Source organism: Euprymna scolopes, chromosome 40 (genome assembly GCF_053919585.1).
Source record: "Euprymna scolopes isolate OS-2025 chromosome 40, ASM5391958v1, whole genome shotgun sequence".
In the NCBI taxonomy this organism is placed as follows: Eukaryota; Metazoa; Mollusca; class Cephalopoda; order Sepiida; family Sepiolidae; genus Euprymna; species Euprymna scolopes.
This window is the reverse complement of record NC_136521.1, coordinates 24,873,839-24,898,247: the sequence shown is the minus strand read 5'-3', so window position 1 is coordinate 24,898,247 and position 24,409 is coordinate 24,873,839. Positions and strand designations below refer to the sequence as shown.

The following is a 24,409-nucleotide window of genomic DNA, read 5'->3' as shown; positions in this document are numbered from 1 at the left end:
CTTGTATTGCATCAATTCCAAGCAACATGTCGTAGCCAAGGGGTTTCTCCTGCATCACCAGAACGTCAACTTTAGCTGTGTCACCCTTCTCAGTGCAGATTGTGACTGTCCCTTCACCACAACATACCCGTGATAAGCCATTGATGGTCATAACGCCAACTGGGTTCCTCCGCCACACCGGACAGCAATGGGCACTAACTATAGACCGGGAACACCCCGTGTCTATAAGTGCTGAACACTGCACATCATCAAGTTTAACGCTAATGACAGGCAATCCTGTGTTTATTGGTTGGCAGGGGGCAAGGGTAGCGATAGTACCTTGCCCCCAACTTCGTTTCCCGAACAGTTGCGAGATATGTGCCCAAACTTATTGCAGCGATAGCATTGCACTGGTCTCTTTGATTGTGGATATACACCTCTCCTATCACTCCGGCACTCTTTAGCAAAATGATTGGCCTCCCCACATTTATAGCACACTGGGGTGGCATGCTTATTACTATCTGGAAGAGAGTCCACATTGCCTCCATGTCGAAAACGAGCTGCTGCTGCAATTGGTTCCTGTTCCTTACAGATGTTTCGAGCTCGGGCCAATAACTCATCAGTTGACAATTCATCGATTCTTGATGATGCCCGCAACAGTTTACTGACCTCCTCGGGTAGGCCTACCAAAAAAGCACAGCTTAATATTTTATCGTTGACCCCACCAAACGGTACAGATAATTTTCGCAGGTCGGCTAGGTACACGTCGACTGTTTCCTTGGGTTGAAGTGTCCGGCTCGTGAACTGTTGCCACGCAACAAATGGATCTGTACCAAACGCTGTATACAGGCTCTGCTTGATTTCATCCCAGTCTGGTTCATCCCCGAGTTGTTGGTAGACTGCATAGGCCCCTCCGGTTAGCCTCAAAGGGATAACTGTGGCTGGTTCTTTAATTTTGCACAGTTTACAGATTTTCTCTGCCTTTTCAATCCATTCAACGACAGCCGGTCCAGTGGTAGATCCGTCGAACTCGGGTATTAAGCGAATGTCGAATCTGTCCATTGTTAGTAACCGCACACCAAGCGCCGAAATAGCTTAAAACCAACACAAAGTCAAGTATCTGCAGAATGTCTTCTTGGTTCCTCCTCTTCTCTTTTCTCTCTCCCAACAATCGAACACAGCATATAATAACAAAACTCTAAAGCACGTCTGACAGCACTGACTTCTGCCAACAGTCTGCCCCTCCTCTTAACAACACAGGCTTTTTATATCGCAAAATCGTTCACCTCTATTTGCATATTCTTCTAACTCACGTGATCACTACTCTATAAATAAGAGTCTTGACCATTTCTTTTCTTTCTTTTTATTTATTTTTGGTGACCGACCCGCACGTGGTCTATCCAGGTAAGTCACGCATTTCTCCACAATAACAAGACATTGTCACATAATATATGTTGATGTCCCCAATGCCTTTTTCATAACTCTTGATTTTGCCATTACTTTGGGGGTGGTAACAGACATTGTCACATAATATATGTTGATGTCCCCAATGCCTTTTTCATCACTCTTGATTTTGCCATTACTTTGGGGGTGATAACAAGACATTGTCACATAATATATGTTGATGTCCCCAATGCCTTTTTCATCACTCTTGATTTTGCCATTACTTTGGGGGTGATAACAAGACATTGTCACATAATATATGTTGATGTCCCCAATGCCTTTTTCATCACTATTGATTTTGCCATTACTTTGGGGGTGATAACAAGACATTGTCACATAATATATGTTGATGTCCCCAATGCCTTTTTCATCACTCTTGATTTTGCCATTACTTTGGGGGTGATAACAAGACATTGTCACATAATATATGTTGATGTCCCCAATGCCTTTTTCATCACTCTTGATTTGCCATTACTTTGGGGGTGGTAACAGACATTGTCACATAATATATGTTGATGTCCCCAATGCCTTTTTCATCACTCTTGATTTGCCATTACTTTGGGGGTTATAACAAGACATTGTCACATAATATATGTTGATGTCCCCAATGCCTTTTTCATCACTCTTGATTTTGCCATTACTTTGGGGGTGATAACAAGACATTGTCACATAATATATGTTGATGTCCCCAATGCCTTTTTCATCACTCTTGATTTTGCCATTACTTTGGGGGTGATAACAAGACATTGTCACATAATATATGTTGATGTCCCCAATGCCTTTTTCATCACTCTTGATTTTGCCATTACTTTGGGGGTGATAACAAGACATTGTCACATAATATATGTTGATGTCCCCAATGCCTTTTTCATCACTCTTGATTTTGCCATTACTTTGGGGGTGATAACAAGACATTGTCACATAATGTATGTTGATGTCCCCAATGCCTTTTTCATCACTCTTGATTTTGCCATTACTTTGGGGGTGGTAACAGACATTGTCACATAATATATGTTGATGTCCCCAATGCCTTTTTCATCACTCTTGATTTTGCCATTACTTTGGGGGTGGTAACAAGACATTGTCACATAATATATGTTGATGTCCCCAATGCCTTTTTCATCACTCTTGATTTTGCCATTACTTTGGGGGTGATAACAAGACATTGTCACATAATATATGTTGATGTCCCCAATGCCTTTTTCATCACTCTTGATTTGCCATTACTTTGGGGGTGGTAACAGACATTGTCACATAATATATGTTGATGTCCCCAATGCCTTTTTCATCACTCTTGATTTTGCTGTTACTTTGGGGATGGTTATAAGATATTGTCACATAATATATGTTGAGGTCCCCAATGCCTTTTTCATCACTCTTGATTTTGCCGTTACTTTGGGGGTGGTAACAAGACATTGTCGCATAATATATGTTGAGGTCCCCAATTCCTTTTTCATCACTCTTGATTTTGCTGTTACTTTGGGGATGGTTATAAGATATTGTCACATAATATATGTTGAGGTCCCCAATGCCTTTTTCATCACTCTTGATTTTGCCGTTACTTTGGGGGTGGTAACAAGACATTGTCACATAATATATGTTGAGGTCCCCCCATACCTGATTCATCACTCTTGATTTTGCCGTTATTTGGGTGTGGTAACAAGACATTATCACATAATATGTTGAGGTCCCCCAATACCTTTTTCATCCCTCCTGATTTTGCTGTTACTTGGGGGGTGTTAAAAAGACATTCTCACATAATATATGTTGAGGTCCCCAATGCCTTAGTCATCACTCTTGATTCTTCCGTTACTTTGGGGGTGGTAACAAGACATTGTCACATAATATATGTTGAGGTCCCCTAATGCCTTTTTCATCACTCTTGATTTTTCTGTTACTTTGGGGTGGTAACAAGACATTGTCACATAATATATGTTGCGATTCCCAATGGCTTTTTCATCACTCTTGATTTTGCCATTACTTTGGGGGTGGTAATAAGACATTGTCACATAATATATGTTGCGATTCCCAATGGCTTTTTCATCACTCTTGATTTTGCTGTTACTTTGGGGGTGGTAATAAGACATTGTCACATAATATATGTTGCGATTCCCAATGGCTTTTTCATCACTCTTGATTTTGCTGTTACTTTGGGGGTGGTAACAAGACATTGTCACATAATATATGTTGCGATTCCCAATGCCTTTTTCATCACTCTTGATTTTGCTGTTACTTTGGGGGTGGTAACAAGGCATTGTCACATAATATATGTTGCGATTCCCAATGGCTTTTTCATCACTCTTGATTTTGTTGTTACTTTGGGGGTGGTAACAAGACATTGTCACATAATATATGTTGCGATTCCCAATGCCTTTTTCATCACTCTTGATTTTGCTGTTACTTTGGGGGTGGTAATAAGACATTGTCACATAATATATGTCGAGGTCCCCAATGCCTTTTTCATCACTCTTGATTTTGCTGTTATTTTGGGGGTGGTAAAAAGACATTGTCACATAATATATGTTGAGGTCCCCAATGCCTTTTTCATCACTCTTGATTTTGCCGTAACTTGCGAGGGGGGGGGTGTAAAAAAAATGGTTACATGAGATATGTTGAGGTCTCCTAATGCCTTTTTTATCATTCTCGATTTTGCCGTTACTTTGGGGTTTGTAACAAGACATTGTCACATAATATACGTTGAGGTCCCCAATGCCTATTTCATCACTCTTGATTTTGCCGTTACTTTGGGTGTGGTAACAAGACATTGTCACATAATATATGTTTAGGTCCCCAATGCCTTTTTCATCACTCTTGATTTTGACGTTACTTTGGGCGTGATAACAAGACATTGTCACAGAATATATGTTGAGGTCCCCAATGCCTTTTTCATCACTCTTGATTTTGCTGTTACTTTGGGGGTGGTAACAAAACATTGTCACATAATATATGTTGAGGTCCCCAATGCCTTTTTCATCACTCTTGATTTTGCTGTTACTTTGGGGGTGGTAACAAGACATTGTCACATAATATATGTTGAGGTCCCCAATGCCTTTTTCATCACTCTTGATTTTGCTGTTACTTTGGGGGTGGTAACAAGACATTGTCACATAATATATGTTGAGGTCCCCAATGCCTATTTCATCACGCTGTATTTCGCTGTTGCTTTGGGGATGGTAAAAAGACATTGTCACATAATATATGTTGAGGTCCCCAATGCCTATTTCATCACGCTGTATTTCGCTGTTGCTTTGGGGATGGTAACAAGACATCGTCACATAATATATGTTGAGGTCCCCCAATGTCTTTTTCATCACTCTTGATTTTGCTGTGACTTTGGGGGATGTAACAAGTCATGGTCACATAATATATGTTGAGCTCCCCCAATTCCTTTTTTATCACTCTCGATTTTGCCGTTACTTTTGGGGGTGGTAACAAACTGTCTCACAGATGTTATGCTGAGGTCCCCCAATTCCTGTTGTATCACTGTCGATTTTTCCTTTACTGTGTGGGTTGTAACAAGACGTGACCTTACATTTGCTAATTCGACTATATGCCTGTTAGGGTTGGAGACGATCCCGTAATAATCATCTAGGGACTTCTTCTGCTCCGCCTATGCTGGGTTTTTGTTATTCAGCATGAGTCTGTTTACAAATCGTCCGGGCTCTTTTGGGTCGAGAGAGCTATCTGGCTGTAGCAGAAGTAGCAATAACTAAAATGAGGGGGAAAAGAGCTTACCTCGGGTACCTCTGTTGTGTCACTGGTTGGGGGGAAAAGAGAATTCCAAGAGGGCGTCCGGGGGTTTTTATTAGCGTTTACCCCATGCAACTCTCGGAAAATCACGTTTCTTTCTCATGTGATTATGCAAATGGATAATTCCCGGCCACTATAAAAGCAGGAGGCTAGAGACAAGTCGGCAGTGTCCTGCAAATTGTGTGTGTGGGTGTTTCTGGCGATTGGAGTGTGTCTTCTTTTACCACGGTTATCACGGACAGGAATTCCCTCTCTTCTGGAGGTGGGCGATATTGACTATTTTGAAGTTGTACTGTTGCTGACAGAACATTTATTTTTTTTGCCTACTACATTTTTGTTTCAAGCTATTTCGGCCCAAATATGGCGAAGGTGCGGATAAGCAGTGATATTATCAAGCCGTTCTCTGGCGAGGGAGACGTTGTAGCGTGGCTGAAAAAAGTGAGACTTGTCTCACAACTTCAGCAGGTGGATGACGTAGCGAGTCTGCTACCTTTATACCTGGAAGGCGATGCGCTGGCCCTCTACATGGAAATGGAGGAGGACGATCAAAAGAGAATAGACCAGATTGAGGCTCGATTAAAGGAGGCATTTACTGATGACGCGTTTGCAGCATACAGAAAAATAACTATGGTTAGATGGGCTGGTGAACGTGTGGATGTGTACGCCAACAAAATCAGGCAGTTGGTTGGATTGGCCGGATTCACAGGAGAAAGCTTAGAGAGACTCACAAAATTAATTTTTGTCACTTGATTCCCTGACACCATCTCAATTGCTCTTCAACAGGTGCCGAACATGAAAGCCCTGACCATGGGGGAGCTAATGTCGAGAGCGAGAATTTTGACGACGACTGGCGAACAAAATCAGGATGTGGTTGCGGCTACACGCTCACCCAACAACAGGGCCCAGAATAATCCTGTTAACGTGACCTGTTTCAAATGCAATGTTAAAGGCCACCTTGCAAGGGACTGTCGAAAACGTGGAACACGGTGTTACCGTTGCGGTGAGAGTGGACACTGGGCTCGGAACTGCTCGGGAAACGAGCAAGGGGAGGACGCATAAGCGCCAGTCTCCTTCCCAACCAAGATGTGAACACGACGCTCCCGGTGATAAGCATCCATGTTGACGGCACGCGATGTTCGGCGCTTATTGATACAGGATGCTCCAGGACAATTTTACATGCAGACCGGTGCCGGTCTTGGAGAAAAACAAACGTAAATGTCAACACAATTGGTGGAATGTCCCATGCTTGCTGCGGTGTTGGAACGGTCTCTGTATCCACTGATGAAGGTGTGTCTGCCAGAGTCGATGTGTTGGTGGTGCATGGCAAGCCACTGGGATTTGACTTGCTTCTAGGAATCGACGCCATAAAAGCTCTAGGAGGTGTCGTTGTCAAGCCTACAGGATCAGTGCGGCTGGGCGCCAGGAAAAGTATTAAATGCGCAGCCATTTCTATCGATGAACCAGATTTCATTGTTACCTTTGACCATCAAAACCGAACGTGGACCGCATCGTGGAAATGGTCTGTGGACCACCCCCCTGAAAGGCTGCATAATCGAGTGTCAGAGTACCCAGTGCCAGCAAAAATTTGTGAAGAATACACGCAGGAGCTCCACACCTGGATAGATAATGGTTAGCTCGTGCCATACCCAGAGGATAAATTGGGACCCCCCAAAGGTCTAATTCCCCTGATGGCTGTGATACAGCAGAACAAAGCATAAGTGCGCCCGGTGATGGACTACCGGGAGCTAAATCATTACGTAGACGCATTTACGGCCAACGCAGATGTTTGTGCGGCTAAGCTGCGTGAGTGGAGACAAAAAGGTGCTAACGTGTCTCTACTGGACCTCAGAAGAGCATACCTACAAGTCCGGGTCCATGAGACACTGTGGCCATACCAGACTGTGGAAATCGATGGGAAAAAATACTGTCTGACCCGTCTGGGGTTTGGTTTGAATGTGGCTCCCTTGATAATGAGAGCAATTGTCAGCGAAGTACTATCTCAGGAAGAAGTTATAAGCCGCGCAGCATCTGCTTACATTGATGACATTTTTGTCAATGAAGACATGGTGCCCGCGACTCGTGTGAGAGAACACCTCGCGCAGTTCGGGTTGGAGTGCAAGAACCCGGAGCAGTTGAAGGACGGTGCACGGGTGCTGGGATTGGCAGTCAGGATGGAACGCAATGAACTGCGGTGGAAGTGAGGAAATGCAATTCCGGAGGCTCCCAGTATTGTTACGCGATGAACAATCTTTTCCCTGTGTGGTCGACTTGTCGGGCACTTTCCGGTGTGCGGTTGGCTTCGTGTGGCTTGCGGAATACTCAGAAGGAGAGTAAGTTCGGTAACGAAGGGCTGGGATGATGAAGCAAGGGACGCCGTACTACATCATATGATGTTCAAAACCTTAAAATCTGCGCAGCAGAACGATCCGGCACAGGGAAATTGGTGTGTGGACGGCAAAGAGCTGAATGTATGGGTCGATGCTAGCTCCCTAGCAATTGGGGCAGCCTTGGAGATGTGTGAAACTGTGTTGGAAGATGCATGTTGGCTGCGATCTGAAGATGACCCTCAACATATCAACTTGGCTGAACTGGATGCCGTATTGAAAGGCATCAATTTGGCTCTCCAATGGCAGAGCAAGGTGCTACACATAAAGACAGATTCTGTTTGCGTATACCATTGGGTCTCGGACACGCTAACTGGAAAGGCGCAAGTACGCACCAAAGCAGCAAGCGAGATGCTTATTAGGAGGCGATTAAGCACTCTTAAGGAGCTCGTGAAAGAGTACGGGCTGACAGTGGATGTGACGCTGGTTCCATCAGCACGAAACATTGCTGACCGACTGACACGAGAGCCACATTGGTGGTTTGAGGCAATGAAAAAGAAAAACGGTCTTGACCCAGTGAGAGGCGCGGTCCACACAGACGAGCTGGATGAGAGTCAAATCATGGCTATTCACAAAGATAGTGGACATCCGGGGGTGCGACGCACTACCTACTTTGTCAGGAGAAGATGTCCAACCACGACAAAAGCAACTGTCAGAACGGTCATACAGAAATGCGAGGAATGTCAGTCCATTGACCCAGCGCCAGTCAGGTGGGAAAAGGGAAAGCTGGAAGTTAACGAGAATTGGCAGAGAATTGGAATGGATATCACACATTATGGCACCTTCCATTTTTTAACTAACAGACTGTGGTCCATCACGTTTCTCCATTTGGAGGAAATTGGCAAGGCAGGACTCTGCAAGCGTGATTCATCAGTTGGAGGCAGTGTTCCTCGAGCGTGGCGCGGCGCATGAACTCCTTTTAGACAATGACACAGCTTTCTGCAGCAATATGTTCCAAGCATTTGCATGTAAATGGGGAGTTCACTTGCGATTCCGTTGTGCATACGCTCCAGCCGGGAATGGCATAGCGGAGCGATGTCACCGTACAGTGAAACGAATAGCGGCTAGAATGTGTTGTCCCATACAGGAGGCTGTCTACTGGTATAACATCACACCAAGAGACGACACATCTCCTTCCACTGCGCCTGCCAACAGGATTTATCAATACGAAGTTCGAGTAAAGGAGACCAATCTCGCAACTGCGTCCCCAGGTCCCAAGAACAGCTTTTACCAGGTTGGAGATCACGTATGGGTCAAAAGACCGCAAAATCGATGTACCACGAGGTTCGGCAAGGGTGAGGTGACCAAGGTGATCAGCCCTCAGTCGATTTTGGTGGACGGTGTGCCTTGTCACGTGAAGGATTTGCGCCCTCGCCATTATGTTGTTACATCGAAGGAAGAGGGAGACTCAGACAGTATGATGTCTTCTGAAAAGACAGAAAGTATGATGCAGGACGACGGAGAGGATTTTGAGCCATATAATGTACATACTGAAGAAGCGGAGGAAGGACCACCCATCTTGCCTTTACGAAGGAGTACTCGACAGAGACGAATACTGCCCCCCTGCCCTGATTGTGAAACACCGCCTATGGAGCAGACTGGTGGCAATAATGGCGATGAGGAGGATGGCAGGGAGGAAGTGCTGCCTCCGGTTCTTCGGAGAAGTACCAGACAGAGACGACTGCCCCCCTGCCCCGTTTGTGATCATGAGATCAGGGGGGAGTGTAGCAGAAGTAGCAATAACTAAAATGAGGGGAAAAAGAGCTTACCTCGGGTACGTCTGTTGTGTCACCGGTTGGGGGGAAAAGAGAATTCCAAGAGGGCGTCCGGGGGCTTTTATTAGCGTTTACCCCATGCAACTCTTGGAAAATCACGTTTCTTTCTCATGTGATTATGCAAATGGATAATTCCCGGCCACTATAAAAGCAGGAGGCTAGAGACGAGTCGGCAGTGTCCTGCAAATTGTGTGTGTGAGTGTTTCTGGCGATTGGAGTGTGTCTTCTTTTACCACGGTTATCACGGACAGGAATTCCCTCTCTTCTGGAGGTGGGCGATATTGACTATTTTGAAGTTGTACTGTTGCTGACAGAACATTTATTTTTTTTTTGCCTACTACATTTTTGTTTCACTGGCATTTTTCCTTATCCACTCTCCGGTCACCCTTAAATGCTGCTCTATCTCCTCCACTCACCTTCTATAGCCACCATCACCTCCGTTTTCCAACGACACTATTCTTCTCAAAAGTGCCTCCTCTCTTAGGGAACTGGTAACCAACCCGACCACCTGTTTTAATTCCGAGGTCAGTCCCTGAACGAAACTTGAAATCAACTACGACTCCATTTCTGTTAAACTTCTATACGAATGAACAAAATAATATAAACTCAAAATCGCAATTTCTTGTGTTATCGTAACGAAACATGAAAAAAAGAGAAAAACTATAAGCCAAACAAACGAAGAAAAAAATCTTAGCAAATATATTTGTGTTTTTTTGTTTGTTTTTTCGAGCAGAACACAAACTCAATGCCACCTACCTTATTGCTTTATTGGTGTATTCTTCTTCTGCCATGCACGATTGCACGGGACGCTTGTTTTCAAATTTATACTTTTTTTTATTCGTTCAGTCTGAGTCTCTTGTTCTCCCGCTTTTTTCTTTGTTTTTTTTTTTTCTTTTTCATTCATCTAGTTCTGAAATCTCTCGTTCTTTGGTTTTTCTTTTTTTTTTTTTTTTTTTTTTTTTTTTTTTTCGTAACGACCTCCTTGTAGTTGTGATCTGTTTGCGCACGTTCTCTTATTCTTTGATAAAATAGCTGATCAAAAATGACAGCACCAATTTGATGCGTTCCGCATAACAGACACAATGAATTTGTAGAAAAATAAAATGTCTTTATTTCTTTTTCACAATGCTTTTTTCACAGTATTTGTGTGTAGTGGTGAGCTTGATGCGACGTGGGACAGAGGGGGTGGAAGGTGACGGTGCGAGCGACTCACAAGTCAGGCGCGTGTATCTCGGCCGTCCGTTCTTCTGCTCTGACTGATGACAAGCTAACTGCCTTGTTTATATAAATCCGTCTGGCTTTCGATGCACCTGAGTGTCAACGATTTTAACCTGTGACCCCATCAACGAGTACATCCGGCCCCTGTTGCCGCTGACAGTTCGCACCTAGGTTTCCCGCACAATGCACTCTGTGACACCAATGTCACCCGCTTTATTCCCTTTTACTCGATATATGTTAGCGAGTATTCATACAACTAAACGACAATCCCGCCGATAGAGAGAGATTGATAGATAGACAGACAGGTAGATAGATATAGATATATATAGCTATATATATATGTATATATATATATATATATATATATATATATATAGAGAGAGAGAGAGAGAGATTGATAGATTGTTGAAGATTTGCATAAATCCCCTGAAATAAATAAATAAAAATACACTACCAAATAATGTTCACATTTCAATAAACTTTTGTTTATTTTCGTCAAAAAAAAGAAATTATTTTTTAGTGTTCACCAAGGTAGCAGTCTGTATGAAAGAAGGAAGGGAGGGAGAAAGTGAAAACTTGACAGCGTGAGAGAATGAGAGTCAAGCAATGTTCTTTGATGGTGCAAGAAAAGCTGTCATTTCAGTTACTGAATTTCACTCGGCAAGCGTTGCTGTTGGTGTCGGTTATCCCTTTCTCTATATCGAGAGAAGTTCTTGTTGTGAATATGGATTATCTCCTCTTTGATAATCCAAGCTATAAAGTATATTTCCGCTTGTAAAGTAAACGAGTAGTAAAATTCTTAATTGAATAAAAGATTCCTAGACGGAATCTCTTGTCCTGTTTTCATTACAGTTCTATGTGCCTTTTATATTTCTTTAGCGGCTCCCAGAGGCTTGCAAAAATAAGTTTTTTAAATATAGCCCTGATTTGTCAACATTTCATATTTTTGCCAAAAAACAAAAAAAAAAAGGGCTTGCGGCTACGTCGGACATTTCTCAAGCGTCCTGCTTTTTGAACCAAGAGGCTGGGTGTGGACGAATGCTGTAATTCCTGTGCAAAAGAATTTATAAATTTTAATATGTGTGTGTCTTAGAAAAATAAAATAAGTCTTCACGTCAATTTAAAAAATAACTTAAAGTGCGGATTTTCTTTTTAACGCCACTGTGTATATATATATATATATATATATATATATATATGATCAACAGATCAAATAGGCAGAAAATGCCTATCATATTTAATTATTTTTGTATGTGCAAATGTTAATCTTTGCATTTCAGTGATAAGTAAACATGATTGATGGCATTTACTCATCCACCTCCTCCTGTTGCTGTAATGAAACAAAAATGGCAGCTGACCAAATGCTAAACTTAATATTTACTAACTGAAAGAATTTCAGCCCGAGGGTGGGGGTGGGGGTCACCTCAAACACACAAAAGGGAATAAATCCGAGAAAGTAGAATCTCCACTTCCGTTGCACCTACTCTCCTGCCAGATCTGGAATCTCCTCAGCACCGAAAAATGAAGCCCCTTTGATTATCGCATCTAATTCCGCTACATTGATGTGACTGACATCATTCTTCTTCCTTAACCAGGCCGCATCTTCTGCAACCACTCCTCCAACTTCCAAGACGACCCCTATTGCACCACATGACTCCATCCAATGTTCGCGGTACGTTCCAGGTTCCCCGGACTGGGTCTTGCCGTTCTGCCTTTTTCAGAAGCTCTTCCATCATGGCGACCGTTCTTCCTCCCACTTTATCATCCCATCCTCTTCCTTCGGCATGCCTCTTTATGTAGCTGCATGCTGGTCTAAGCCAGCCAGCAACGGGGTAATGTCCGATCAACTTCCCGCATATGGAAAAAAGTTCCCATCTGTTGAGCTCTTGCTTCAGTTGTGGGATCTCGTTTCCCCTTCGAAACTCTAGGCTGCCCAATGCACCTCGTTTCAGCCTTAGCCCCAAAGCAGTCCCTCCATCTAATTTTTCAGGCACTTTGGCGACCAACCCAAACCTCTTCAAATGAGCCACCACCTCCTTGGCAGTTACCAGAGTCTCATTCACAAGAATGTCGTCTATGTATGAACTCACTGCCCCATCTCCTTTTCCCATTGTTTCCAGAATCTTCCTGAGGATGGTTGACATGATCTTGGGTGCTGAATTCAACCCAAACCCCACTCGCGTAAGGCAGTAGGTTTTGCCTTTGTACCTGACTAACTGGTATTTCCACAGCTTCTTGGCGATGTGGAGTTGCAAATAGGCAGATTTTAGATCTACCAACGTAGACGTAGACGTGCCCTTCATCTACCTCCATTCTCTAATGGTCTCACTGCACACATCTACGGTGTCGCCTCCAGTATGGCACTCAACATGTTGGTTCAGCTCTCCGAAATCCAGGACCGGTCTTACTTTCCCTTTAGTTGGGTGCAGAACGTCCATCAATGGCAAAATGCCCGACTCAACGTCATCAGTATACCCTCCCCAACCCATCGGTCCACTTGTTCAAACTCCTTTCTCGCCCCTCCTCTGAGTGAATTAGTGTAGCACGCCACCCTGTTTGTCAGCGATGGCGCTTGATGTTTCCATGCCCACTCCACAGTCCACTGCTCTCCGTCGAATTCGGCTCGGAAGTCTTGATCTTTGATCGACATTTTTCTTTCCTCCCCAGCCTTGTTGGTCCCTCCGGGAGCTTGCTCTGTCACTGCGCTCTCAGCTAGTCCGAACCTCACGTTGTTGCATGTGATGGTAATGCCTCCAAGTTGGCATTTTACATCCACGCCAGGCGCCAGATGATCGGTGACAATTGCATGGACCCTCATCCGGTGTTTAGCAATATCAATAGTGACGGTCTTCCTCCCTCGACACTTCACTCGCGGCCTATCGAATGCCACTACTTCACCCTTCCCTTTCCATCTTCCGACCAAGGTCATGTGCACCATGGTAGTGGTACAGCCTGTGTCGATTAGGGCCATAACTCCCCGTCCTTCCACCATGATCTTCTGCTTGGGCATCTGCTGCGAGTGCATCACTATTTCCGAATTGGGGTGGCCGCTGGTGCTTCAGCTTCCCCTTGCCAGTTTCCCAAACTCGTGCATTTCACCGCTAAATGGCCTCTCCGATTGCATTTATAACACACTGTCCATTGCAAGAACTTCCTGCAGTCTCTTCTCATGTGTGGTCCCCCACATTCGAAGCATGCAACCCGGGTTCGGTAGACTCCTATCCACATCCTGCTGTACCGTTGCTGTTGTCCCTCCAGACTCCGTGAGCTGGGTGCTCAACAAGATCTTTGCAGTTTTGAGCAGCTCACTCACATCCAGCGTCTCCACTCCCGGGACCTGCTGCAAACGTTTCGATATCTCTTCCGGGAACCCAGTAATGAATGTCATTTTGACTACATGACTCGTGGTGTGTCTCCTGATGCCCGACAACTCAACCAATCTCCATATCTCGTTTGCGTAGACATCAACAGATTCACCAGTCCACCTCTTCTCCTTCAACTTATTAAAGGCCTCGAAAGGCCACTCTGCAAAAGCTTCGATCAGTCGACCCTTGATGGCGTCCGCGTCACCCTGATCTCGCTCACTGAGCTCCAAATAGAGGGCCAGCGCGTCCCCTTCTAGAAACAGTGGTATTACTGCAGCCACATTGTCCAACTTTTGAATCCTTGCCACAAGGTCCACTTTTTTAAGCCACGCCACCACATCACCATCGCCATTAAAAGGCTTAATCATGTTGCTTAAGCCAGCGTTGGCCATCGCCGAAATAGCTTGCGCCTCCTGGGGGGGGGGTCACCTCAAACACACAAAAGGAAATAAATCCGAGAAAGTAGAATCTCCACTCCCGTTGCACCTACTCTCCTGCCAGATCTGGAATCTCCCCAGCACCGAAAAATGAAGCTCGTTTTGTAGTTTCCAGCTTCATGCGCACACGAGATTTTGCGAGAATGCACGTAATAAAATGCTGGCCATCATCTTTGTTTTTCCTTTTCTTGGCCTGAACTCACTCGCTGCACACTCATGGTAAGACTTCTGTTTTTCTTAGCTTCTGACCACATAATACACACATACGTCTATTACTAATGGAGATCTGACTGAAGCAACAACTATACTGTGACTGCTATTAAACAATTATTATTTTGAACTTAAGACCAATGAATAGACAGATGAGTGGATAAGTCTGCAATGCCATTTCAAACTTAAGTGCTACAGACTAACTGATTAATAATTCTTATAAAAACTATTAGTAATAACTAATAGTAAGTCGAAACTATTGTATTAATTATACTATTGTGCTATCTTTGAATGCTGAATTCAGGAATAGTGCAGCATCTGTTGTTTAGAAAGCAATCGGGTCGTGTACTTCAAAAAGAAATGGTTACAATCGGCTATTCCTTAACAAACTCAAAATTTACATTTTATATACTATATTTTGTGGTATTAATATATGAGTTGTGTTTGAAAAAACTTTTAATTGTTCTAATTACCTGTGATTTAGCCGTATATTGTTTAATTCCTAGTTCATATGTGGCATCTATCACTCTAGTCTCCCTCTTTTTGAAATATAATAAAAAATTAAAAAATAAAAAGATCTGAAAACAAAAGGGAATATCACCAGAGTTATAATATTATTTAATCCGTAGCTGTAGGGAGAAAAAGAGAGCACAAGCAAAGACTAAGATTGGATCTTTCTTTTTTTTTATAGTTAATGTTTTTTTTTTGTTTTTTTTTTCAAATTCATTTTTTTCTTATTCAATCTAACCGAAATTCAATTGGTGAAGAATGGATCACATTTTTTCAATATTTGTGTGTGTGTGTTTGTTTGTTTTGTTTGATAATGATACAATTATTAATATCCAAACTGCAATCCACAACGACATTTGCTGGATGAGCATGCAGTTTGAAAGACTATGTTATGCCATATGTATTCAAATGGAAAATACCAAAACACAAAAATGATATGCCACAAGTTCTAAGACTTGAAAAGACGGAAACCAACATTTTAGATCTTGATTCAGTGGAGAATTGTGATTGAATTAGGTGTATCTAAGTGCACTCCCAAAAAATAAATCAATATATGAGGGTCGTTTCAAAGTAAAGCCTCCATTTTTTTAACTCAACAGTTGCAGAACTATGAAAACAGGACTAGTACCATTAAAACGAGCAAATTTTTTATTCTCTAGAATTTATTTTTCTACATAGTCACTAGGTGTGTCAGAAATTTCGTGAAAAATAGTGAATGATTCCACCCCGTCTTTCCAAACTTATAACTACTCGAAAAATGTAATTCAAGCCATAATTTTTTTTTCTATTAAAGGAGCAATGACCAAGGTTTAATTAAAAAAAAAAAAAAAAAAAAAAAAAACAACGTGCTTTTTTTTTTAAAGGTTTTAAACTTCGGACTTTACAGGTAAATTTCTAAAAAAACACTACTTTTTTTTGTTTTAAATTTGAATACATTATTTATTGATCTTTTATCTTCAATTTGTGATATATAACACTTTGGTGAGTAAATTAATTATTTACTTTTTAATAGATATTTCAAAATGGGAGTCGGGAATTATTCGACCCCCTGTCTTTCCAAGCTTATAACTACTCGAAAAATGTAATTCAAGCCCTATTTTTTTTCAATTAAAGGAGCAAGGACCAAGGTTTCATTAAAAAGAAAAAACAAACAACGTGGTTTAAAAAAAAGGGTTTTAAACAGGTAAATTTCTAAAAAAAACACTACTTTTTTTTTGTTTTAAATTTGAATATATTATTTATTGACCTTTATCTTCAATTTATGATATATAAAACTTTGGTGGGTAAATTAATTATTTACTTTTTAATAGACACTTGAAAATGGAGGGGCGTGAATTTGAAAAAAAAATGTTTGTCTAAAATATTATATTCGGTTTATTGGAAAGAGCATAAAATTTCACATTGACCCTGAAAATATTGTAAAAATAGAATCAATAGAAAAATTTTGATAGATTTTCAAAGTTTAAAAATTGAAAAATATTGAGTTCGGAAAATTCATTACTGTTTTTTAAAAAATAAAAAAAAATATTTCTATTACTTTTAAAACAACTTTAATAGTTTATTTTGGAAGTATAATCCATAAAGAAAATAAACAATCCACTTTTAAAAGAGAAATTACGAGTTTTTTATATTTTATTCGCAGTTTCGTGTTAGGGGTGTCAAAAATTCCTACACCTACATATTCACCACTATTCTCAATGCCCTTTTGCTAGGAATTCAATGACACATTTCCGCTTCTGACACAGGTCCATGACAGGGATTGCTTTCTTAGTCCCTATTTACAATGCCTCCCCACGCGACAGAGTTAGACACTAGGGTCGTTTTTTAACGTGAAGAAAAGGAACAAAAATAAAAATTGTCTCAGTCGTGAAGGATTTCTCCTCCACTAACAGAGAACAAGAAATTGAAGTGCTGCATCTGGAGAACATATACTACACTTTGATCTTGTCCCAAAGGCTAGTCTCACACCGTAAATATCTCAAACATAAATATAAAACTTTCAGGTTATGAATGCATAAGTTCAGTTATCATAACAATCCAATTTGCGACACCTACAGACACTGGTGTTTCATCTTTTCGGGAATCATCAGTGAAGGATGTCAAGATTAACACCAGTCGATATATTCGAACCCAGCAACAGAAGCCATCCCTGGCTTCATTAGCAAGGACCTAATCTATCCCTGGCTTCTTAGCAAGGACCTATTCCATTTGGCTACCGTTAACCGCAAGAAATGCTGTTGAAACAAGAAGAAAATGTTATATAATGAATAAAACATAAGGTGGCAAGAAAGAAAAAGACAAAAACACAGGATGGACCTATTAACTAATTGTTTTACAATCATTTATTGAACTTTAAAGGAAGACATTTACATGTAAATATCCTACCAAACTTTTCTTCACAAAGAAAACCAAAGCTATTTTATCGTGAACGATGAACCTTTAAACTCCGCTTACTGGGCGGAAAGTTATATGGTGAGCTACGATGTTCACTCTTTCACTGCCGGAAGTTCAAGTGCCCCAAAACGTTTTCTGCGCATGCGGCTAGAGGCGCCTTTTTATTAAATTACTTTAAAAATTCAATGTTTTGATTTTCTGACCAATCAGAGAATTTTCCAAGCTGTCGGAAATTCGGTGTCTGTGGGAGCCAATGAGAATCTTTAAAAGAGCTCTGTATTTTCAAAAAAAAAACAGTTAACAAAAATTCAGAGATAGTGTTGGAAGGTATATATCACTACTGTCTGCAACTCAAATCTAACACGACAACACTTTGAACATAACAGTCAGCTAATCAGACAATGTAGGCGAACACACAGACACAGAAACAGTAACTAACTTTTGCATTCCCCCTTTTATTATCGTATGCTCACTTGAAATTAAGTTTATGAAAATAATTATTTTAAAACTTCTCACATTTTTCAATAAACCTTCCAGAGTGATTAATTAACTCTACTCAAAAACTTTCAGTGAAAATTATTTTATATAGTTGAGTGAGGAAGTTTTCTTTACGATTTACAGACCCGTGAACTAATCACGGCTCTTGAATTATCAACTCAAACTTCCTCGAAATCTCAAACTAATTTCCCCCTTTTGTTCACAAATAAATGAACTATTATTTTCAATGAAAATATTTCCTAAAATGTAATAAATCTTTTTCCTTTTATAAATTGAAAGTTAACCTTGTTTGTTATGTTGATATATTTTCTACGAAAGAACCTCGTAAATTCGACTCTCTGTCTCGCTCTCTTTACTTCTTTTCCCCACAATAGTAACATTAATTAATAATAAACAATAAAAAAAAATCGGAATAGGCCAAACTGTTGTTAGTGAAGAAAGATTGTCAGAGAGAGGGTTATTGGTGAAACATGAGTCACTTGTGAAGATGAAGTGAAGTTCTCCGCATTAACCAGATATTTTAAGTCATTTCTGAACGCATATACCATGCACTGGATATGCCAGGAGAAGTCAGGGCTGTAGCCCTCGATATATCCAAGGCCTTTGACAAAATCTAGCATGAAGTGCTGCTCATAAAAATTAAATCATACGGTATAACTGGACGAATTCTAAATATAATTAGATCCTTCTTAGACAATAGGATCATTCATTAATGAATGCTCATCCAAGCAGGATAACATTAATGTGGGAGTGCCTCTCGGGTCAATCCTTGGACCATTATTATTCCTGATATTCATTAACAACCTTCATGATAATATTGTGTCCGAGATGGGTATATTTGCTGATGATACAATGCTCTATAGCATACATGAGGGAAGAATGGATGTACACAAATCTAAGACAATGGCTGAATCCTTAGAAAATGACACCCAGACAGTAGTGGAATGGAAACGTAAATGGATGGTAACATTTAATGCTCGTAAGACTAAGCCGCTCTCCTTTAACAATTACAAGAAGTCTCTCCAACCACTAATATCCATGACAAATAACTCCCTAACTGGAATTTTTCTTTCAGACTTCTAGGCTTAACATTCACAGGCCACCATTCGCCTATGCATGGACTATTGTTGCCACATCTGAGTTGGTGCATCTAACACTCGTCTCTCCCTCTTGGATAGGGTCCAAAAGAGGGTCTCCAATCTAATATGTCCCACTTTGTCAGCTAGGCTCCAACCTCTGTCCCATCACTACAATGTTGCATCCCTGTGCCTGTTTTACAAGTATTTTGATGGAATGTGCTTTGATGAATTCATTGCACTTGTGCCCCCTTGACGTACATATCCAAGACAAACCAACTTCACTGCTGAGGTTCCTAAATGTCAGAAAGCTTTCTGCTCTAATAGCTTCTTCCTTTGAACAGTTAGACTTTGGAATTCTCTTCCTGCTACCTACTTATCTGACTGTACTAATATGCAGAAGTTTAAATGTAATGTAAACCAACATCTTGACATCTCAGACATCAGGCATGGTCCCAAATAGCAGCCCCTTACATCCAAGTTTTTGAGGGTGAATGAAGGTTAGTAAATAAAAAAACAATCAGAATTAATTATTTTTTGGAGAAATCGTTCAATCTGTTCTTGCTAATTTTTTGTTGATGCTCCTGTTGCTAATCTTGTTGACGCTGCTACTATTATCTTGATCACTTCGAAAGGCTCCATCAATTTTGTCTTATGTCAGGTTAAGATAAAACAATAAATTGGCATGAGATCTTAGCAATCACTATAACAAAAAGAAGGGAAAAAAGGGAATATGGGTTTGCCTAAACAGCCACGCTAAAGTTGAAAAACTGTTAGAACACCGACTTCCCTTCTAATGCTAAGAGAATAAAAAAAGAGTGACTTGTTATTTGTAGTCCCACTCCCAATTATTTTTGATTATAATTACTATCAGAAATAACACCATATTTTTCTATTGCCTTATAAGTACCTCCACTTAATTTTCAACAAATTCATATACCCTGAGTGTTTTATACCCTTATTATACTTGCTGTTTCACGAGTTCTTATTTTAATTTTTAATCAATGTAGTATTTAACACTTCGTTTTAATGTTGTATCTTTATTTTTTAGTTTTGATATCTTTACTTTTTTATTACTTTTGATTTTTTGTACTTTTATACGTTCTGTATGTTCAGTATACCATTAATCTACATATCTATAAAAGTGAAATTGTCTGTGTGTGTACATTTCCCTACCAAACTACTCTGTCAATTTTCAGTCTACAGACTCGACATTTGACATAAGGGGTATTAAGATTTGGGAAAATCTTTTTAATTGGTTTTCGGCTAGAAATTTGGCTATGAAGGAGTTAAAGTTTAACGATTTGACCGTTGAAAACTCTATCAAATTCAAAAGTTTACAATGTTGGATTATTACAATTACTTCTGGATTATTTCTACGTGGTCATAAATCCGCTTAAATATGATATTTTAATTTAGAAAAAATAAATGTGAAACGAGGACAGAGAAAGGAAGTAGTGGCATTGCTTGATCGTTACAAAACCAAAATTTTGTAAGCACAAAAAAAAAATGAAAAAAAACTGCATGCTGGACGCGGACTTGCATAACTTAAGTTAGTAAGTGAGCGCGTTATCAATAGGACTACAAGGACACAGATGCTATCATAGTATAAATTTAGCTATTTAAAATGAAAGAATGTTACAATGATTCGCGCATGCATAGTTTGCAAAGCACGTCTAAAGCAACGTTTTTATCTGACCCCCTTCAAACAAAATGACATTTCTACCCAAAATAATTGACAAATTTTTTTCAATTTTTCAATAGTGTGTGTCCGAGAGATAGCTCTTTCTAACGGTGCCAAGTTTGTGCCTTTTTGATGCTGATGACAAATGGTCTTAGCAGACATACGAACAAACACAAAGAAATATAATTCATACCAGTTATTATACATGCGACAGGGCTTATGAAGAAGAATCTGAAGTCCTACCTAACTAATATTCCTGGTGAACCAAATGCAAAAGAGATCCAGACAGTTGCAGTTAAGGGAACAACAAGGATACTAAAAGCCCATAAGTAAACACAGATGTTATAGTTCGCACATTATTGATGAGCCCATAAGTGAACACAGATGTTATAGTTCGCACATTATTGATGAGCCCATAAGTGAACACAGATGTTATAGTTCGCACATTATTGATGAGCCCATAAGTGAACACAGATGGTATAGTTCGCACATTATTGATGAGCCCATAAGTGAACACAGATGTTATAGTTCGCACATTATTGATGAGCCCATAAGTGAACACAGATGTTATAGTTCGCACATTATTGATGAGCCCATAAGTGAACACAGATGGTATAGTTCGCACATTATTGATGAGCCCATAAGTGAACACAGATGTTATAGTTCGCACATTATTGATGAGCCCATAAGTGAACACAGATGGTATGGTTCGCACATTATTGATGAGCCCATAAGTGAACACAGATGTTATAGTTCACACATTATTGATGAGCCCATAAGTGAACACAGATGGTATAGTTCGCACATTATTGATGAGCCCATAAGTGAACACAGATGTTATAGTTCGCACATTATTGATGAGCCCATAAGTGAACACAGATGGTATAGTTCGCACATTATTGATGAGCCAATAAGTGAACACAGATGGTATGGTTCGCACATTATTGATGAGCCAATAAGTGAACACAGATGGTATAGTTCGCACATTATTGATGAGCCCATAAGTGAACACAGATGGTATAGTTCGCACATTATTGATGAGCCCATAAGTGAACACAGATGTTATAGTTCGCACATTATTGATGAACCCATAAGTGAACACAGATGTTATAGTTCGCACATTATTGATGAGCCCATAAGTGAACACAGATGGTATAGTTCGCACATTATTGATGAGCCCATAAGTGAACACAGATGTTATAGTTCGCACATTATTGATGAGCCCATAAGTGAACACAGATGGTATAGTTCGCACATTATTGATGAGCCAATAAGTGAACACAGATGGTATGGTTCGCACATTATTGATGAGCCCATAAGTGAACACAGATGTTATAGTTCGCACATTATTGATGAGCCCATAAGTGAACACAGATGTTATAGTTCGCACATTATTGATGAGCCAATAAGTGAACACAGATGGTATGGTTCGCACATTATTGATGAGCCCATAAGTGAACACAGATGGTATAGTTCGCACATTATTGATGAGCCCATAAGTGAACACAGATGTTATAGTTCGCACATTATTGATGAGCCCATAAGTGAACACAGATGTTATAGTTCGCACATTATTGATGAGCCAATAAGTGAACACAGATGGTATGGTTCGCACATTATTGATGAGCCCATAAGTGAACACAGATGTTATAGTTCGCACATTATTGATGAGCCCATAAGTGAACACAGATGGTATAGTTCGCACATTATTGATGAGCCCATAAGTGAACACAGATGTTATAGTTCGCACATTATTGATGAGCCCATAAGTGAACACAGATGTTATAGTTTGCACATTATTGATGAGCCCATAAGTGAACACAGATGTTATAGTTCGCACATTATTGATGAGCCAATAAGTGAACACAGATGGTATGGTTCGCACATTATTGATGAGCCCATAAGTGAACACAGATGGTATAGTTCGCACATTATTGATGAGCCCATAAGTGAACACAGATGGTATGGTTCGCACATTATTGATGAGCCAATAAGTGAACACAGATGTTATAGTTCGCACATTATTGATGAGCCCATAAGTGAACACAGATGGTATGGTTCGCACATTATTGATGAGCCAATAAGTGAACACAGATGGTATGGTTCGCACATTATTGATGAGCCAATAAGTGAACACAGATGGTATGGTTCGCACATTATTGATGAGCCCATAAGTGAACACAGATGTTATAGTTCGCACATTATTGATGAGCCCATAAGTGAACACAGATGGTATGGTTCGCACATTATTGATGAGCCAATAAGTGAACACAGATGGTATGGTTCGCACATTATTGATGAGCCAATAAGTGAACACAGATGGTATGGTTCGCACATTATTGATGAGCCCATAAGTGAACACAGATGGTATGGTTCGCACATTATTGATGAGCCCATAAGTGAACACAGATGTTATAGTTCGCACATTATTGATGAGCCCATAAGTGAACACAGATGGTATAGTTCGCACATTATTGATGAGCCCATAAGTGAACACAGATGTTATAGTTCGCACATTATTGATGAGCCCATAAGTGAACACAGATGGTATAGTTCGCACATTATTGATGAGCCAATAAGTGAACACAGATGGTATGGTTCGCACATTATTGATGAGCCCATAAGTGAAAACAGATGGTATAGTTCGCACATTATTGATGAGCCCATAAGTGAACACAGATGGTATAGTTCGCACATTATTGATGAGCCCATAAGTGAACACAGATGTTATAGTTCGCACATTATTGATGAGCCCATAAGTGAACACAGATGGTATAGTTCGCACATTATTGATGAGCCAATAAGTGAACACAGATGGTATGGTTCGCACATTATTGATGAGCCCATAAGTGAACACAGATGTTATAGTTCGCACATTATTGATGAGCCCATAAGTGAACACAGATGTTATAGTTCGCACATTATTGATGAGCCCATAAGTGAACACAGATGTTATAGTTTGCACATTATTGATGAGCCCATAAGTGAACACAGATGTTATAGTTCGCACATTATTGATGAGCCAATAAGTGAACACAGATGTTATAGTTCGCACATTATTGATGAGCCCATAAGTGAACACAGATGGTATAGTTCGCACATTATTGATGAGCCAATAAGTGAACACAGATGGTATGGTTCGCACATTATTGATGAGCCAATAAGTGAACACAGATGGTATGGTTCGCACATTATTGATGAGCCCATAAGTGAACACAGATGTTATAGTTCGCACATTATTGATGAGCCAATAAGTGAACACAGATGTTATAGTTTGCACATTATTGATGAGCCCATAAGTGAACACAGATGTTATAGTTCGCACATTATTGATGAGCCCATAAGTGAACACAGATGTTATAGTTCGCACATTATTGATGAGCCCATAAGTGAACACAGATGTTATAGTTTGCACATTATTGATGAGCCCATAAGTGAACACAGATGTTATAGTTCGCACATTATTGATGAGCCAATAAGTGAACACAGATGTTATAGTTCGCACATTATTGATGAGCCCATAAGTGAACACAGATGGTATAGTTCGCACATTATTGATGAGCCAATAAGTGAACACAGATGGTATGGTTCGCACATTATTGATGAGCCAATAAGTGAACACAGATGGTATGGTTCGCACATTATTGATGAGCCAATAAGTGAACACAGATGGTATAGTTCGCACA

The 24,409-nt window shown here is 40.4% G+C and overlaps 1 protein-coding gene across 7 annotated transcripts in view; it reads right to left on the bottom strand.

Annotated features, from left to right (window-relative positions):
- LOC145265438 (RNA-binding protein 1-like) overlaps positions 1-24,409 on the bottom strand; it is a 616,457-nt gene that overhangs the window by 377,907 nt on the left and 214,141 nt on the right. For 2 of the 7 annotated variants that reach the window (XR_013864652.1, XM_080121281.1), the window contains exon 1: positions 10,088-12,862. The exons of the other annotated variants lie outside the window; for them this stretch is intronic. The gene's annotated coding sequence lies outside the window, so the exon portion shown is untranslated. Of the gene's footprint in view, positions 1-10,087; positions 12,863-24,409 lie in introns of those variants that run through there. 7 annotated transcript variants of the gene reach the window in all.